Here is a 17,276-nt window from a genome sequence, read left to right as displayed (position 1 = left end):
TTAAAATCAGAAGACTCTGCTGCTTTCATCCCTGTTAGGGATCTTTGTTCTTTTTCTGAAATTCCCTCTGCTCTGTAGGTGGCACTTTTCTTTTACGTGTTTGCAAAACCAAGCCAAAAAAAGATGACTGCAAAGTGTAATCCTCCAGGAATCTGCTTCCTACTTTTTTTTCCATATACATGTTTCTCCATAACTCGATTAATGCCTCTTCCATATAAAGGGCACCCTCCTTCCCTATGGTGACATTTTCCGAATAGTTGTCTCGGAAATAACTATAATAACATCGATCTTGTACATCTGAACCTTATTTTTCAAATATCAAAATGTCTTTTCATATATGATTACATTTTTTTCCTTTAATAATCTTGAGAGGCAGAAGAACTAGTATTTTCTCCATTTTCTTGATGGAACAAGCTGTTGAAGATTCTACTACTGGTTCTGAAATGAAACAACCTACTATGCAACTCAGAACAAATGGTTCAAATCCCTCTAGGATTCACTTTCTGTGACACTGGCCCCACTAGTCTACACCTGCCTAAAATAGGACCATCTACCTCTTGCAGCAAAAGCTCCCTGCAATAGCAGGGGTAGACTATCTTCTATAGTCTCTCCTCCTTTGCAATTGCACTTAAGTTTTTCCTACAAAGGGCACATTAGAGTAAAATGTCCAATGGATTTTAAGTTCACAAAAGGCAAAACTTATACCTTGAAATAAAATCTGTGTCTAGCGCAATCAGTACTGAAAGGTATTCACAATGGGCTTTGTGTGTGCTGTTTCATTTGTGTTCACCACACCTCTCATCCAGGTCATCTCCCCAGTGCACAGAGAAGCACATCCTTGAGCACACACAGCAGTGTCACTGAGGCTGGGATCTGGGTGGAGGCTGGCTGCCCCAGGAGCCACGCTCTTAACCACTCTTCAACCTCAACTAAATGCAAGTAGGACGAAGTTACAAGGTCCCCCGGTTCATTCTGCCCCTTCCTTCTGTCACATACTGCTTGTCACACTGCTGCTTGTTTTACTACAAAACTTTAGAGCTAAACCAGAAGAGCAAAAAGAAATAAAAAGAATATTGAGGGGCTGGCCCCGTGGCCGAGTGGTTAAGTTCGCGCGCTCCACTGCAGGCGGCCCAGTGTTTCATTGGTTCGAATCCTGGGCGCGGACATGGCACTGCTCATCAAACCACGCTGAGGCAGCGTCACACATGCCACAACTAGAAGGACCCACAACGAAGAATATACAACTATGTACCAGGGGGCTTTGGGGAGAAAAAGGAAAAAAATAAAATCTTTAAAAAAAAAAAATATTGAACTTTTTCAGAGAAAAGCTGACAGGGTTTTGAAGCAGTTGTCCCTTTTACTGTCAGTTGTAAAGAAAACAAGATGTGGGCTTCGAGCCAAGTCATCAGACTCAGATTCAATCTTTGCATATTTTTTTCTAGTCAAGGCACATTTTCTCGCTTTCTTTCTTTCTTTTTTTTTGGGCCGGGGGGGGCGGGGGGCGTACTATGTAGGTATACAACTAAAAAACAAAAACCTCCCAACTAAAAGTCTCCTCCCAGTTCCTGGGCATCGGAGATGAAGCTTGACCTCGGGCTTGGCACAGGGAAACATGGTGTCAGGGATGGAGGAACTCACTCTTCTCTTGGCTGAGAGGCTCTGCACCCAGGCTTCCCTTTACAGAAGACAGCAGGATCTGATCTGCACTGCTCTCCCAGGAAGGCCCTCTCATCGTGCCAGGACGCCCCTGCTAGCCCTGTTCAATTCCACTTGTCACTGCAGGAACTTGAAAAACATGACAGCCAAACTGCAAAATGGAGATGAGTGACAGCCATGCTTTGGCAGTGCTGGGGCAGAAGGAGGCTGAACCGCTGAGTAAAAGGGGACTGGAAAACGGGCATCCGGTGGTATCTGAACCATTTATTCTTCCATTTGTCCTACAGCCTTCATAGACTCTCCTTCATAAAATCTCCAGAATCTGTTTGGTGGGCTGATAGGAATGTCTGACTCGAGATAAAGTGAGAGAACCCTCTCTGTGCATTCCTGTCTGCCTCCTTCAAACAGGAGTCCTCCTCTTCCTTTGCTTTTTATTTCATTTATGTAGTGTTTGCAGGTGGAGAAGGGGATCGGAAGAGTGAAATAAACAGTATCCATGTTCAGAATGTTCAGTATTATCTTTCTTTCATTTGGGCAGTGGGTTCAGTGACAAGGTGAGAGCTCACGCATCCACGCTTATTAAAACTACCCTTTCATTGGTCCAAACTCAAGCACTGATACCCCTCCCTTCATTCATCTTGCAGACAATGACACATGTTAGAATTTATTCCCAAATCTGTTTTTCAAAGAATATCTGCTTTTTTTTTTTTTTCATGCTTCTCTCTCACAGGCTCTTTGAAAAGCAGTTTGTATCTAATAAGTCTGTGTAGGCTGCCTGTGTTTCATATCAAGACAGAGCTACTTGCTGTGCCAAGGAACAAAGTTAGAACGCTGGAATACTGGAGTGGAACTCACAAAAATAAAATTTCAAGAAGCCCCCCTCCCGGAGCTTAACAAACATCTTTGAAAACACTGTAATAGTAGTCTCCCACGGCTCTGCAAAGTTAAATTGCTAGTAAGCAGCTCTATGCCATGAAGTGACTAAGAATTATTTATGCCAGCCCCTAGTTACTTCATTCCTAGGTGAAGCAGTAACATGAAAAAGGGCAACACGCTGCCTGCACCCTGTGCTTTCCCAGTCTACTCCTAAAGGCGAACCCATTTCCCTCAATCTCAAAGATGCCTGGAGAGTATCTCCATGCTCTCCACCTTTATCCCACCCAGTGGTCAAGTGCATCATACAGCTGTCTTTCTGCAAGGAGAATAATGAACCTAGTTTTATGGTCAGTCGAGACAAACGGAGAGAAACAGTCTAATTTCAAACAAATCTCCCCTTATCCAGCAGAGGGCAGCTAGTTCCAAACACATAATGAATATTTTATACTTGCATCTCTCTCTATATAGATATATATCTATTTTTATAAAGAAAAACGAACCCAAGAGGTTCATTAAAAAATGATACTTTCCTGTTAGTACAGCTCATCTCCACTCAATAAAGTGTAGTCCTAGGATTGTATGCAGCAGAATTACGGGGTGATGGAGAGGTGGTACCCGCTTGCCAAAATGCAGATTCTCAGAGCTTCTGACCCAGAATTTCTGAGGAAAAGGCTTTCAGAATCTACACTTTAATAAGCTCTCTAGATGATTCTTATATATGCTGAGGTTTAAGAACCTCAGTACTAATTTGGCTACTTCATTCCACTAATCTCTGAAAGGAAAGTGGACATATCTTGAAGGATTTTCATGTATATGAGAGAAACCCAAAGATATTAAAACACTCAAGCTATGGCATTCTTCTACAAATGGCTAAAAACTAGAATTACTATTACTGCTCACTCCATTGAACAGATGTCATTATCTTCCATGCACTCTTAGGAGAAATAATTGTGGCCCTAGGGGGTTTATGCTCTTTAGTTAACTATATAGGGAAGGAGAATGTTAACCAAGAAGCTCGGGAGAATCATGTTGCCGGGTCCTTGTGCAGTTACCATCTACGTGGCCTAGGCCCATTCTCCGAGCCTTAGTCTTCTCAAAGTTAAAAGATACTTTCTGGGGCTTATGCTGCTGATTTCAGAGCTTTGTTTTGTCTTGTTTCTGCATCAACAATCATCATGCGTGGGAATGTTCTCAGTACATTTCAGATATGCGCACCTTCCAGAGTCCAGTTCATTATACTCCCTGCCTTGAGAAGCAGGAACCATTGTTCTGTTCCTTCTTTAAAGTGTGAGTCTGGGTTACTTCAAACACCACTTAGCTCATGAGGCAAAGGGAGATTTCCAGTTCCAATTTAGGTCTAGTTTAAATAAATTCCTTTCTAATACATCTTTTTATAGCTCGCTCTCTTGTAGTTTGAATAGTTTCCTTTTTACATTTGATGTAGAAAAAAAAGCAGGGGGCAGAGAGTCCCCATGTCCACTCATAACCGGGCCCACATGTCCAATCTTAGCAGAGTAAATTTTTTTTTTGTTTTTTTGTGCCACTGCTGCTCCAGAGGAAATTGACTGGAAGAAGAGGATCTCTTTTCTAAGGCATTGAGAGGCAGCAGTACCTCCTGCAGAAAAAGTGGATGCCTAGAGATTTGACGATGGTATATGTCAAAGATTAAAGGCAATGATGGCATCACAAGGTCTAAACAGATCCCACGAATAAAGCTGAACAAGAGAAAGCACAAGCCCATCCCAGTGTGTACATGCACTAAGGGAAGAGCCATTTCTCAGCTGTCATTTCTCTAAAGATCATCATTCAGGACAAGGGAATCTATCTCTAAGCAGATCCTTGCACCAAATATTGCCCAGTTGTCTTGTTCCTCATATCACTGGCCATAGGTGTGATGGATGAATAGGTGTATTTCTGAAATGCATTCCGTCCAGGGGAAAGTAATCCAGAGTACACAAATACATATTGTGAATAAAAAGGGGCAGCCTACTGGGCCACCAGAAAAGCTCAGAGACAGGACAAGGAATAGTGCCAGCGACAGGAATGGCATGACAGAGCTGAAAAGTACTATGAGGTTATTTTGTCCACCCTCCTGCCACAGAAAATCTATCCTGATTATTGTTTGCAACTCTAATCTTAGAAATTTTAAGAAAGAAAAATATTCACAAACTTCCTTTTATTTATTCATTTATCATTCATTCATTTATTCATTTATATATTAGCAAGGATTTACTGAGTTCTTCCTGGGAGCCAGAACTGGGACCTGGGGTTAAAATAAGGTTTCCTTGGAACCCTCTACATGGAGTCCTTTTCAGATTTCTAAAAGCACCAGGCTTATCCTGTAGAGCTGTCCGGGCTGTTATCATGAAATGATAAGCAGGAGGCTGAGTTTATACAAGCAGACTGAAAGTGTGACATACGGTCTGCCTTTACATTTTCTCTGTGCTTTGCATTTTATTTGAGATTATATAATTCATATTTAAAACATGAAATTTATTAAAGGTCTATAAAGGAACCAGCACTTAACTTCAAGAACACTAGTAAAAAGTAACACTCTCAGACAAGAAAACTGGAACAACATTTGGAAAATGGTCAACTATGATAGAAGGAACATAGACCAGAACTGCAAGGACCTGGGTCCTACTTAAAGATCACCAGTCACTAATTAGGTCTCAGGTCTAAAATATCATAACCTCTCCTATCCACCTCATAGTGATTTTGTATGGATGAGTTGATTACACACACATATTTTTGTGATAATTTTGAAAATATATTCTGTATTAAATATTCAAGATGGTCTTGTTACCCCCTCTTTTATATAAATGAGTTTTGGGAGGGAAGAAAGAGACGAGAGAGAGAAAGGAAGAAAGGAAAGAAGGAAGGAGGTAAGGAAATGAAAGAAGAAACAAACCAAGCAGTTGTAGACAGGTAATATCCAATTTCAACACAGCTCTCTCCCACATATTTATTTCAGAGTTCTTTGTAATTCCCCTGAGTTGGGTTTGTCTGGGAGGAACATAATGAACCATGGGCAAAACTTTGTATTTGTAGTAAATGGAGCCAAATGGTTTGGGTTTGATTATCTTCTGAGCTTTATCATATGAGCTTAACAAGTTTCCATTGGTTGCTGGGTAATGGAATGCTGACAGGGATCTCCAGGGAGCCAGATGACTTCCCATTCACCCTGTTCCATTCCCAGGCTGTACCAAGGCCTGTGGGGTAGGAAAAGCGAAATGTTTTGGCTCTTGGGAAATTTTAAACCCTCATACAACTATAATCTTCACAAGTCTATAAAATTTCAAATAGTAAAGACATGGAAAAAGGGGGAGGATAATATAACTGCAGGAACCATTTTCCCTGCAGATCAAAGAATTAATTGCATTCTCTCAGCCTGGTTATTCGCACCAACAGTGCAGGGAGGAGCTGGGAGGAAGAGGCTATTTCTACAAGCAAAGGACAGTGCTTTCTGTCAAGCTTTAACTTACTTAGATCTGGAATTTTAAACTAAATAGGGAAAGGCAAATTTCAAGCTCCATTTACTTTTAGCAAATCGGGACTTCTTGTCTCAATCTGAGTATAGACAAACTTGTTCCCGGGCCACTGTGTTCACACTATGGCCATTTCTACCAAAATAACTAGGTCGATAGAATTTGGCTTCAAACCTCATTAAAATGTCAGCATCATCATACCCCCAGCACTACAGAAGGTGGGAGAAATAGAAGGAAAGAGCGGAAGGAGTTACAAAAGAGATGATACACCTCTGAAGACACTGTCACGGTTGTTTCCCTAAATTAGCACATCTTAAGGCCACAGGTCTGCCAGAAATAACAATCTTATGACGGACATCTGTGATCTCAAACTACTTCTGGCTTCAAATGCCCGGATATCAAATTCCATTAGATAAAGGAACTTAAGTTTACCTAAAAGGCTACCATCCTCGCAGTGTGCTAGTAACTCATATAATTTGACATGTGGAGGGCTCCGTGCCTGACATCTGCACTCTGGGACTTTGGTCTCTCTGTCAGCTCACACGGAAGCAGGCCAGCTATGCCTAGGGCAGAAGGCCCCGCAATTAGGAAGAAATCACCATCCTGAAGTAATTGGAGAGCTCTGCTGATATGTGAATCTGGGATAAACCTGCAGGCAATGTCCCAAATTTTGCCTAATTATTTTATTTATTTAGGGACTTCATTAGTGTTGACATAAAAGGTGATTTAACTGAAAACTGGGGTTAACTCTGGTGGTCTGTCCCTTCTTCTTCCAAAGAAAGCATACGTTTCCATTTACAGGTCATTCTCTTCTTGTTTTGGGAAGAAAAATAAGAAGAAGAAGACTAAGAAGAATGCATCCCACCAGTTACACTGGGCACTGAGCCAGAATTACAGCAAGCTCTGCAGGGGTAAGAAGCAATAGATTTTAATTGGTGCCTAGGGGTAAAGGTCAGCTCTCTTGGAACAATGGGCATCTGTGGTGGTAATTGACTGAGTCCTCTGTGGGAGTTTGTAAATGTCAGTAATGCACTACCAAATGGAGGTACAAAGGGCTTGGGCCCAAGAAAGAAAGACAGTATTAGCCAGTTGAGAAAATATGTAGATCAGTTGGTTAAATAATGCATTAATAAAGCATAAAGGGTGGACACACACACACACACACACACACATCACATAACATAAATTCAAAGGAAAGTAGACTGCTTCCAATACCAGACAAGTGCCTTCCTAAGATCCAACATCTTCTTCCCCAGCACAAGTCCAGCTCTTTTCCTGAACATCCTCTGGAATTCAAACACTGTAATTATCTAAGTCAAGCTGGATGGGTGGTTTGGTTCCTAAAGTTACAGCCATCCCAGTGAAATTTGGGTTTGCTGAAGGAGGAAACATCAGCATTTATTAAGAAGTTGTAGCTGCTTTTTCAAGAGAATTTGGGCCCTTTTAGAAAGTAGTGGAGAAAAATATGAACTACTAAGTCACTGGAATACCAGAAGCCCTTCCTGATCCCCCACAAATGCTTGACTGCTTCTCTTATTGTCATGTTTCACTCCACACTTCTCACTTCCCAGTCATGCACAATATCTACCTACTGCCCTGATCCACGTGCTCTCCTAACATCAAGAAGTTTAAGGAGACTATATTTTCTAAATCTACAATTAAGATAAACAATCTTTCAAAGAAGCACTTTTAGGATGCTAAAGAGAAGGATGTTTAATATATATTACCAAATTATTAAGATTTCAGGAAATGAAAGTACAGTACCTGTAAGTGTAAACCATGCTCAATTCAACCTACATACCTCTCCCTTCCATCTCCCTGTCTTTGCAGACAGGGCCCTGTTTTATGCATGTTTGTATCTCTATTGCCTAGCACTCAATAAATGTTCAACTAAATTAAATTTTTCTGTTGTGAATGTCATGACCCCACGTCATACCAGTCTGCTTCACTGAGCAGTTTAAGCCCGCTCATGCTGTTTTCCTGACTATCCTTGACCACAATCCTCTCCAAACTCTTAGAGCCTTTGTCGTCTGTACCATGCTTTAATTGCATCCTTGCAGCAGGATGGTAAACCCCATACGGGCAATGCAAGTTCATGCTTTTTTTTTTTACATTCACCAGTGTGCTTGCAAAGAACTGGGCACAAGCCAGGTGCTCAATAAAATATGTATCAACTGATTTCTTAAGACTGCACCTCCAAATCTCATCAATAGTTCTGACTAATAGTTACTTAAAATAAATGCTGAATATATCAAATCTATAATGTAAATTTTAGTTTTATTAATTTAATCTTAATAATGTCATCACTGCCTATGTATTGATTTTATAAGCAAGACAGGAAAAAGTTTAGAACAATTGAAAGAAACTGTGTTATTCTCTTAGAATTATAATTCAACTGGATCATGGAGACTTATTTTTGGTCTAATTAGTATAGTCAGATATAAATGGAAATTAGCACGTTTTAAGAGTCAAAATAGGCATATGATTATTCATTTAATATTTGCAAACCAATCAAAGCTATGTATGCACTGTGGTGTGTGAACACTGGTTTCTCACAACACACACGCTGAAAGACAGTTTTCATCTTCTTTTTCCCTTCTCCTTTGACAAATATTTGCCACTCTCTGAAGGCTTCTCTAAGTCCCCAAAGATAGAGTTCTATATACATAGCTATTATGATACGTAAGTTCTTTACAATAGTTGACTGTTTATATGTTCATCTCCTCTACTGGACTGCACAATCCTTAAGAGCCAAGACAATGTCTTATATTTCTATTCTACTTCCTAGTCCTTAGAAAAGATCTGGCACAAAGTAGGCATTTAATAATTTCGGTTGAGTTGACAAATGACAGAATAAAGCATGGCCATATAATTTGAAACAGATAATAATGATAACAATGCGACTAACATTTATCGAAAGCTTGCTGTGTGTCCAGAACTGTTCTTTGCTTATTTTGACTCTTCTCATAACTACCTTATGATATTGACACAATCATTATATTTTATTTTAGAGATGAGAAAACTGTATCTTGGAGAGGTTAATAACAAACAAATCCACAAATAAAACCTTGTCTAAAAGCATACAACTAGTATGTGGCTTAGCTGGAATTTAAAGCCAGGTAGACTGGCTACAAGGTCCATTATATTAACTATTATACCACAGCTAATGACTCCACCAGGCAAAAGTTCACAATGACTGCCTTCAGTGACAAAGTAAAGCTCCACCACGACTGTGAAGAGGTGCATGGTTGCTATACCTGACAAGTGCAGAAACTACAAGTTGCACACATAAATAGAAGAGGCCATTCCACAGAGGGATGTGGGAGTAGCCAGGAGAGAGCATTAAAAGGACAAAAGTTCATTAAGTGTAGGCAGCAGCAATGACATTTGAATCTGCTGCTAGGGAGCCTGGATCTAGGCCTGCTACTCTCCCACACTTGAGTCATAATTGTGTTTTCGTTCCTGGCAAAACCAATTTCGGCCACAGTCATCAGCATCTTTTACCCCTTTGAAAGCACTCAGGAAGAACAGAGAGATAAGGGTAATTGTACTCCCTTTTAAAGTCTTAATAAGTTCCGGGTAAATTAGCCTTGCTCTTTCTGAGAGACCTCAAGAAATTCCTAATCTACAGCTGCAAATATTTGTGATTTTATTATTTCTTTTTCTTCTACCTATGTCTTCATGGTGTTCCTTGTATTAGCTTTCTCTCATCATTATTTTGTTACTTTAAATGCCTTGTTGTAATCTCTGCCATCTTCCCTCTTGGCTTAACATCTGCACCTTTCTTCCTATGCCTTCTTTTATCTGTGAGAGACTGTATTCAGGGTGTTTCATTTTTTCCTCATTCTTTATTTTTTGGATTCATCCATTCACCCTTTTCTCCACTACAGGCATGTTCATTTCCTGGTGGCAGATGCTGTCAATCATGGCAATACTTAGTATTCCAGTCCTCAAACACACACACACAGCCTCAAGCAGCCAAAAAAGAAGAGACTGCTCTTTCCCAGTCACCAAATTGTACATCCCACACTGCAGGCCTTTTTACCTATGAAGATCTAAGCCCATCTTGTTACCTAAAAGCTACAGCATTTTGTTCTGTAAAAGTTATTTTAAATAGTTGACTTGGAGGGTTATGGAATGAGAAGCATGTTAGCAGTTAGGGACCCAGTAAAATGGGAGGGGGATGCCTAGAGAACAGAGGGACAAAACTATCAAAAGAAGATTTGGTCAAGAGAAAAGTCAGGTCAGAAAAAGCAATGTTTAAATGGAAACAACTGAGCCTTTGAGGCTGGTGGTGCTCTCTTAATTTCTCCAGGGAAGAAAAAGGTAGTTTTATTAAAGATTCATCGACACTGACTTTGTTTTTCCTGACAGCACCAAGAGAAAGCTTGGGGCCGATCTGATATATTGGAGTGAAACATCCCCACCCTAGTAAAGATGGCAAATTTCCTGTAGCAGCCAGCATTCATCTCCATCCATCATGAGAGCAGCATGGGCTATTCACTAGAAACAAATGTTCTAGATACAGTATGTCAAACACCGGATGATGGAAACCTCTGAGAAACCACAGGGAGTAAGCTGGAAGCTAACAGACCAGAATGTTGAAAAGACCTCTGACCATTTTCCACAGCAGAGCATAACTTGGAACCAACCTGAAATAATACATTTGACCTTCATAAAAGGGTAATGGATGGGCATTTAACATTAGGCCAGCCAGACTTCAGAGAATACCAGTTCTAATGAGGACAGATGATGAGGCAAAAATAAATAAGTAAGTAGAAACAGATAATCTATTATGCATATTTGGAGGATGATCAGCCTCTGACACAGGCTTCCTTTCATTTTTGAGAACTCCTGTTCACCTGGCCACAGAAGCAACCTTCCTTCTGAGATGCAGTCAGCAGTATAAGAAACATGCAGTTTCAGGATCAATCTTACTTCATAATATTTGGAGACTAATTCAGGTTATCTCTATCCTGATAACTTCATTTGTTAAAAAGAAATAAAACCAAAAGGCCCTATGGCTGAGTGGTTAAGTTTGCACACTCTGCTTCGGCGGCCTGGAGTTTGCCGCATCGGATCCTGGGTGCAGACATACGCACCGCTCATCAAACCATGCTGTGGCAGCATCCCACATAGAAGAACTAGCATTACTTATAACTAGGATATACAACTACGTACCAGGGCTTTAGGGGAAAAACAAAAGGGGGAAGATTGGCAACAGATGTTAGCTCACGGCCAATCTTCAAAGAACAAATCAAAACCAAAAGACAGACTTCTATTCCATGATCACCCCCACCCCTTGGTAAAGAAATACCACCTTAAGCCAACTAGAAGGCATTACCTAAACTTAGAAAAGGTTGATTTGTGGATCTATCAATCATCTCTCTACCTACCTACTTATCTAGCTAGTTATATGCATGTATTTTTGAAACATAAATGTGGATAATAAAACTGAACTATAACAACAACACGGTATAAACGTCAGCTTCATACAGATATAACTTAGTTTTCTAAAATCAGCAATTCACGATTAATATTTAATGTATTAGATGCTTATTATATGTGATAGACACAACATCTTATGAATGTGGAATGACAAATATGTGATGTTAATTATGCAAGAAGCTTCTTTCCAACCAAAAAGTATTTAGCACTACTTAGTGCTACACGAAATAGAACAGTGAACTACCAGTTAACCTGATCAGTTCTGAGAAGCCAGGTACATTATGAACCTATCTTTTTCTTTTTTTCTTTTTTTGAAACATTAGTGTTAGACAGACACAGATAAGAGTCAATAAAAATCAACTAGGTACTTGCTATATAACATCTTGTGCTAAAATAAAAAAGACTGTGGTTTTATTAGCATTTACTTATTTATGAATGTTATTATAGGTGCTTTGATCTATATAAAATAGCGCAATGTACACGTCAGTTTCAGGTATAGCTCAGCATACAGAGGAGAATGGTCCAGATCAATGTTTTTTTCCCAGTTGTGTTCTGTGGAGCCCCAGAGTTCCAGAGGGCTCCCTGAGCCACCCTGGGCTGACACTAGTAGGGACTGCTCCTAGCATTCTAACCCCATTTCAAACAGAGCACTTTGCACTTATTATTCTGTAGCTTGTTTGAAACCCAGGGTCTTGGATGACTGTTGGAAAATCAGCAAGATAAAAAAAAATGTAGATGTGACATGCTTTCTTGAATTAGATTTTATTTTTGTATGCTCAAGAAGAGAACAGAATAATGTTCGATGACTGAAAGAGTATAAACACTCTGCTGTACCCAGGAAGGATCAAAGGAGATGATCTTTCCCTTTAGACATCATTGCCCAGGTTAAGTGTAGGGAAGTAAGCATTTGTTTGCTAAAAAATCATTTTTATTGAAGTTTGGAAAATGCCACTTCCACTACGTCTCTGAGTTCATGCATCGCACTTCTTTATGAATGAAACATACATTATTTCTAAAAGATTAGAGGCAAACGCATAATCTTGTGTACAAAGGGACAGATGAAAGAGTTAGGGTGTAATGAGCAAGTGTTGAGCGTCCGCCAAGGGAAATGTCATGCACCCCCTTTGATGTATTATACAATCCACTGGTTCCCCTTGGCCTCGCCAGATAATGTCAAGTGAGTGCTATGCAAAGTCCTGGCATTTTAAATATTAATCATGCTCTTCTTGGCTAGAAAAGATAAAATTATATATTATGACCTAGAAATGACTAAAACCTATGGGGACTTTTTACTGTCCTTGTTTTATCCACTTGAAAGTGTTAATTTTATAATTAGAGAAAATAAATGAGTCAAAGCTGGTTTCACAATGTACTTTCCTTTTCTAGTTACTGCCTAGGAGTCCAAAACCCAGCCTAAGTTCAATTCAAATCCTCAGCTCCGTGTTGGATGTCTACTGTAAACCGAGACCCTATGCTCGGCATGTTAGAGACTACACAGCTGATCAAGGCACTTGATCCCATCTAGGACCTGGCATTCCAAGTGGAGTATTATACATGTCAAAAACAACTATAATCAGAAGTGAGAGAAATGTGCTAGAAAAGAAAAGCAGATGCCTGGGAGATAAGGGGGAATGAAAAAAATCTCATTAGTGGAATTTATTAGATTTTATGGAACAGGCGGCATTTGAGGTTTATGTTAAAGGTCTGATGATTTTAGCTTTTCATTCACTAGTTTCAGCAACCTCAGGCAGGTGACTAAACTCTCAGGACTCAATTTCCATATATGGTTAAATGAAAAAGCAGAATCTTAATACCTGCAATATCTTTTAGGTTTTGATTCAATGATTCCATAATTTTTCTTAAAAGAAGTTGGCAGACACTATCAACCACACTTATCTGTCCCCTAAGGTCACATCCATGATATAGGCCACCTAAGCAAGTGACAAGAGGAATTAAGCATGCCCAGGACATAAAGAGAAGAAGCAAGGAGTCAATAATCAAGAGCTTATTTAGAAAGTGCCACATACAGTAAGGTAATTAAAACCTAAACATCTGGAGAAAATGCAAACAGTGTTTAATGTTGGCATGTACCAAGAGACCTGCAAGAATGATCAATGTGCCCTGAGGAGCTAGGGTCCTAGTTATAGGATGAAAGTCTTAGAAGCCTCTCTCAGCAGGAATGATATTAATCAAGGAGTGATAACACAGAAAGGAGAAGGAACGGGGGTATGGAGGGGGCACAGAAAATATAAAGAACAATACTCTAGATTTTTTTTTCTTTGCTGGGAACATAGTGAGCAGGGAGTACAAGGATATAACCACTAAATGAATTGGCTGTTCCAAGTTTAAAACAAAACACACTTTTTTTCTTCTTTTCTTCCTCAATGAATTCCACTTGGGATATTGTATTCTTTAATCCTTGAAGATGTTATACAACACCTCGTGAAGGGAGAACAGCTAAGGTTGGTCGGGGGTGATGGGAAAGATACACAGAGTATAAAGAAGTTTCCTTTTTAGACAGAATACAAACAAACTCAGTGAGAATTTAAAAGTGAGATGGAGATTTCGGCATTGATTTTTTTTTTTTCTTTGTTACATTTGTATTAGTTCTTTCCATCACTCTCTACATCCCAGCTGTTCGCTTCAGGTGCAGGTTAAATCATCTTTTCTCACAGAAGATTATATGTACGTAGCCAATAAACCACTGCAGACACCAACAAGCCTCGGGATTTATCATGGACTAGGGGTGGGGGAGTGTTCTCCCTCAGAGACATGGTGACAGATAGCTAGCCTGCCTTGCTTCTGGCACTAGGATCCACTCATCCTTATTTTGGGGGGGGCCTACCTGATATATCAGAGGCCAGGTGCAGGAATCCTTCGAAAGAGAGTTGGCATGAACTAGGATAATACCTGGGAGCAGGCTTTCTAAGTCTCTTAGTCAAGATTTCCTAGACTGACCTATGATGAGATTATAGGTTTTACTGTAACAGACATATCCAAGGAAAGCTGCAGTAATTTACAGCAGGCTTGCAGAGAAACAGCCAATGGATGGTCATCAATTCAAACTGTAACTAAGGGCCTGTTTTCTTCTGGACTCTGATCCCACTAATGCCCCTAACAAGCTGCCTGCAAAGCCAGGGCATGATGCCCGCTGTTGGAGACATGACTGAAGAACTGTGCTCGTCCTCACAAGCAGCTAAAAACAGCAGAACGTGAAGGCAAAACAAGTTTCTGGGAAAACAAGACAGTTACCCTGACGTCAGTTTTATTCCACTTGCTCCCGCTGATGTGAAGGCAGAGAGAAGTATCTGGTACAAAAGATGTTAACTTGTTAACTTGCTAGATAGCACCCTAGAGACCTAAAGGAATTAATCCAACCCTTTAAAGGAGCCTGCCTTTTCAGTGAAGGACCCAGAAGTCCTAGGAGAGCTGGAGAGAACTTGAGTGCCTTTGTCCTACATAATTAATAGAGCCTGATATTTCTTTTTTCTTCTTTTTTTTTTTTTTACGTAAACTCTCAATGAGTGGGGGAAACATATCCACTCTTTAGAATGTTGTGGAAGTACCCTCTCTTTGGCTTAAGTATGTCCTTTTAGGGGAAAAGTACATATTTCATGGTGATAAATTCACCTCATAAGTAGGAAAACTGTACACAAATATATTGCTATGTCAACTTTATTGATTTCTGCACCATTGTAAAGACCTTCATCGACCTCCAATATTTCTTAAGTCTATCAGCATTTCAGAAAGTGACCCTGAAGGTCTCATTTCTCTGTAGAGGAAAAGATCCCTTTTCTTAGGTTCACCCATAAACTTTGTGATTTAAACAGCTGAGGCCTGCCTCTGCTTCTGGAAGGTAACCAGGCCAGAGAGAGCTGCTCTCTCATAGTCACGGGCAATGACTTCTCTTTCAGGAAATAGAGTAGGTCAAATCTTAATTCCAGCTAAATGCTCATGGCCAAATACCCTTTCTAAGGTCCTCCAGACAACAACAGATTAAGTATGCAGCCTGACTGATACTGCTGTATTGACATGAGTGGATTTGATAGCAGGGCTCCTTGCTATATTCTTTCTAAGCTCTCCTTCCAGTCTTAGGAGCTACATCTGAACTTAAGAGTCTCATCTTCCAGTCCTGCTCCTGTAAACAAGCTTGGAGTCTCGAGATCACCAGCACATATTCTGCAGCTACAGCAAAGTATATGATCACATTCAATGTTTGGCATCCTTTTTTCTTTTTTTTTATTTTTTATCATATTCCTCTCTAATGGCATCAATAAAACAGAGACTATCACTAGATTAGAACAATCGAAGGGTCTCTTCCAGCTATAAATTCCCTTGTTTTTGCCTATATTACTTTACAAATGGGAAAATATAAATGTCTCACCCAAAGTCCCCTCTTAGGTGGAAGCAGTGTCATTACAAAAAGTCATATTGCATTTATTATTAGAATACAGGACCTTTGAGGGTGGAATGCTGGCTTATTTCTCTTTGCATTCTATGGTACCCACAGTTTGTTGACTGTTAAACGAAATTTACTAAAAATGTGAACTAGAGGAAAAATCAATAGGAATTATAAGAACTGATTCAAAGCCAACAAACATGACTAAATCTCACGATAAAAATAAAGGATGGAAGTTCAGCTCCTCAATTTAGGAGTGTATACAGCAGTTTACATGACTGTTTACATGTCATTGCTGATGATGGACCAGTAATTAGCCACTAAGGGGAAGACAGTAATGTTCAGAGTATATCTCTAAATTTGTGAGGTTGACATTATTAAGCTGTGCTGTCCACTACTGTAGCCATCAGCAACATGTGGCTATTTACATTTAAATTAATTAAAATTAAGTGAAATTTGAAATGTAATTCTTCAGTCACACTAGCCATCTGTCAAATATTCAATAGCCACAAGTGGTTAGTGTTTACAATATTTGACCGCATAGAGGAATATTTCCATCACTGCAGAAAGTTCTACTGAACACTGCTACTTATAGAGGATAATCACTACTAATACTTCCAATAATTAGAAGAAAAAGGAAAAGGACGAAGATGAGAAATGAAGAGAAAACACTGATTAAGCCTTAACCATTCTGTGCTAAACACTTGAAATGCCTTATTTCATACAATCCCTACAAGTTTCCTCAGGAGGTAGGTACTATAATTATTCCCTATTTTAAATTGGATGCCACTGTGCTTGGAGAGATTAAGTAAATGACCATAGTTGTACATTTGTTAACTGGCTTAGCTAGGTTTTTACTCAAGCCATCTGACTCCAGAGTCTGTGCGCAACTGGTAAGTTATGCTGCTTCTACTGAAGAACCTGAAATGTTTAGAGCTAAAGGGGACACTACACTTTACATAAGTGGTTCTCCATCCTAGATCCATACCAGAAGCATCTGGGGAGCTTGCTCAAGGTACAGTTACCTGAGCCCTAAGCCAGAGCAACAGGGGTGGGACCAGGGCTTGCACATTTGGGGACCACTCAGTGCTTTGGATGTGCAGCCAGAGTTGAGGATGACTGTTTAGAGATGTTCTCATCCACCTGCCACAATCTAGGTAACAAAATGCAGAACCTACACAAGGTCACCAACAATAACTACTGACAGATCTGAAATGAGAACCTGGACACTGGTGCTACCAGCATAATAGAACATGGCTTAGGACATATTAATGAACAGCACTTTTCTATTTCCTGATGGATACTGTTACTTCATGTAATTCATGTAATACGTAGATATGTCAGAATTCAGAATTTGACAACGCAAGTTTATAAAAACCAAACAATGGATGTAGCACCTCTTTCCTCCT

General features: G+C 39.8%; 1 protein-coding gene across 9 annotated transcripts in view; it reads right to left on the bottom strand.

Annotated features, from left to right (window-relative positions):
• SORCS1 (sortilin related VPS10 domain containing receptor 1) overlaps positions 1–17,276 on the bottom strand; it is a 476,815-nt gene that overhangs the window by 203,457 nt on the left and 256,082 nt on the right. The gene's annotated exons all lie outside the window — the stretch shown is intronic.

Source organism: Equus przewalskii, chromosome 1 (assembly GCF_037783145.1).
Source record: "Equus przewalskii isolate Varuska chromosome 1, EquPr2, whole genome shotgun sequence".
NCBI lineage: Eukaryota > Metazoa > Chordata > Mammalia > Perissodactyla > Equidae > Equus > Equus przewalskii.
The sequence above is the reverse complement of the archived record's forward strand: the minus strand, read 5'-3'. Positions and strand labels throughout refer to the sequence as shown.